The sequence below is a fragment of the Erinaceus europaeus genome, chromosome 7, assembly GCF_950295315.1.
Source record: "Erinaceus europaeus chromosome 7, mEriEur2.1, whole genome shotgun sequence".
Lineage (NCBI taxonomy): Eukaryota > Metazoa > Chordata > Mammalia > Eulipotyphla > Erinaceidae > Erinaceus > Erinaceus europaeus.
In genome coordinates, this window is record NC_080168.1 from 99895238 (window position 1) to 99898143 (window position 2906).

At 42.8% G+C, this 2906-nt stretch overlaps 1 non-coding gene across 1 annotated transcript; it reads left to right on the forward strand.

Moving 5' to 3' along the window:
* The first annotated feature begins 1587 nt into the window (after positions 1-1587).
* On the forward strand, positions 1588-1694 carry LOC132539588 (U6 spliceosomal RNA). Its single transcript, XR_009550929.1, has one exon. It is a non-coding gene; the product is annotated as a U6 spliceosomal RNA (small nuclear RNA).
* Positions 1695-2906: the final 1212 nt, after the last annotated feature.

Genomic DNA, 2906 nt, shown 5'->3' on the forward strand with positions numbered 1-2906 from the left:
ATATACCTGAAAGCCAGAAGTACACTAGAGTTTGCAGTGAGTACCTCCCTAACACTTCCTCTCCACTATTCCAAGCTTTGGGTCCATGATTGCTCAACAATTTGTTCGGCTTTGTATGTTAACTCTCTTTTCAGTCACCAGGTTCCAGATGTCATCAGGATGCCGGCCAGGCTTCCCTGGACTGAAAACCCCACCAATGTGTCCTGGAGCTCAGCTTCCCCAGAGACACACCCTACTAGGGAAAGAGAGAGGCAGACTGGGAGTATGGACCAACCAGTCAACGCCCATGTTCAGCAGGGAAGCAATTACAGAAGCCAGACCTTCTACCTTCTACAACCCACAATGACCCTGGGTCCATGCTCCCAGAGGGATAGAGAATGGGAAAGCTATCAGGGGAGGGGGTGGGATATGGAGATTGGGTGGTGGGAATTGTGTGGACTTGTACCCCTCCTACCCTATGGTTTTATTAATTAATCCTTTCTTAAATAAAAAAAATTTTTAAAAGAAGCTAAAAAAAAAACATCAAATTTAACCCTTTTACATAGAGGGATACTGAGACCCAGAAACTTCATTGTAACTATTTAATTTTTGGTCATAACTGGGGTTTTCACTACTCTGAGTCAGCTTTTTCAGATAGAGAGAGGAACAGAGACATAGAGATGGGAGAAAGACATTGCAATACTGATGCTTCCTACAATACACTGAGATTCTAACTGGAACCTCATCTCAAGCACTGGCAAAGCAGGCACACTAACTTAGTGAACTATTTTGCCACCCCTCTTTATTGTCTTATTTTTTTAAACAAGTTTATTTTTTAATTAATTATTTATTTATTATTGCATAGAGACAGAGAGAAACTGAAAGGAAAGGAGAAGGGGGGGGGAGAAAGACAGGGAGACACCTGTAGCCCTGCTTCACCATTCATGAAGCTTTCCCTCTGCAAGTGGGGACCAGGGGCTTGAACCTGGCTCCTTGCACATGGTATTATGTGGGTTCAACCAGGTGTGCCACCACCTGGCCCCTATTGTCTTATTTTTTAAATTTTATTAGTAATTTAATAATGATCAACAAGATTGTGAGATAAGAGGAGTACAAGTCTATACAATTCCTACCACCAGAGTTTCACATCCCCTCCCCTCCTTATTCTTCCCTATTCTTTATCCCTCTGGGAGTATGCACCAAAGATTTTTATGGGGTGAAGAAGGTGGGGTCTGGCTTCTGTAATTGATTCTCCACTGGACATGGGCGTTGGCAGGTCAATCCATACCCCCAGGCTGTCTCTCTCTTTCCCAAGTGAGGAAGGGCTCTGGGGAGGTGGGGTGCCAGGACACATTGGTGAGGCTGCCTGCCCAGGCAAGTCAGGTTGGCATCATGGTAGCATCTGCAACTTTGTGGCTGAAAAGCATTAAGTATTGTCTTATTTTGATGATAAAGAGTGAGCCCAACCTCTCTGGGGTTGGCAGGGGAAAGGTTCTTCATCTTCTTTCACATTTACTCAGTTCTCAACCATTTTTTTAACATAGAACATAAAATGCTATAACCACTATTTCCTTATCCAGTGAGTAGATTTAAAAAAAAATCAATGTAGTGCTCGCTTCAGCAGCACATATACTAAAATTGGAACAATACAGAGAAGATTAGCATGGCCCCTGCGCAAGGATGACACGCAAATTCGTGAAGCGTTCCATATTAAAAAAAAAAAAATTAACGTAGTAATACAAAGTCAATGGATTGAGGGAAATTATTCACCTCTCAAGATTCCTGCTTTGCCATTTACACAGCCCAGGTTCAAGGCCAAGGTACACCAACTTGGGAGAACGAGAGCACTAAGAAGAAGCATTGGTGCTGTGTTGTCCCACCCCACCCCATCTCTCTCTCTAGTTGAAAAAGTTGGCCCAGAGCAATGAAGTCCCAGCAAGGATTTAAAAAAAAAAAAGACGGGGGTCAGTTGGTAGCACCGCCATGGGTTAAGTGCTTGTGGCGCAAAGCACCAGGCCCAGTTCCCCACCTGCAGGGGAGGTCGCTTCACAGGCGCTGAAGCAGGTCTGCAGGTGTCTATCTTTCTCTCTCCCTCTCTGTCTTCCCCTCCTCTCTCCATTTCTCTCTGTCCTATCCAACAACTACAACATCAATATAACTACAACAATAATAAAACAACAAGGGCAACAAAAGGGGAAAAAAAGCAAATTAAAAAAAAAAAGACAGGGTCAAGGTCAATTCAAAATATTTTAAGAAGTAAATAATTTTTTAAAAATAATCATAGGGGCTGAGTGGTAGTGCATCTGGGTGAGTGCACATGTTACAATGTACAAGGACCTAGGTTCGAGCCCCCAGTCCCCACCTGCAGGGGAAAAGCTTTGTGAGTGGTAAAGCAGGGCTGCAGGTATCCCTCTGTCTCTTTCCCTGTCTCCCACCCCTTTCCTCTTGATTTCTGACTGTCTCTATCTAATAAATAAAGATAATAATAATTTTTAAAAGACAATCATTTGTTGAATGATTATTTTTCTTTTGCTACACCAGGCTATTACCTCCTATCATCAGCACCCTATAAGGTGGAGATTATTCTATTCTCACTTTACAGGTAAGAAAACTGAGGGAGAAGGAGATGGTGCACCTGGTTAAGAGCACACATTACAGTACAGAAGGATCTACATTCAAGCCTCTGGTCCCCACCTTCAGGGGAAAAGCCTCACGAGTGGTGAAGCAGAGCTGCAGGTGTCTCCTTCCCTCTCTACCTTCCATCCCCTCTCAATTTTTCTCTGTCTCTATCCAATAATAAATAAATATATAAATAAGATTTTTTTTTAAAAAAAGGAATATAAAGTAGATAAGAAAATTGAAACTCAGAGGGATAAAATAAAGGGTCCAGCACCAGGCAGCTGGAAATGAGAGAACTAGGATCTGAA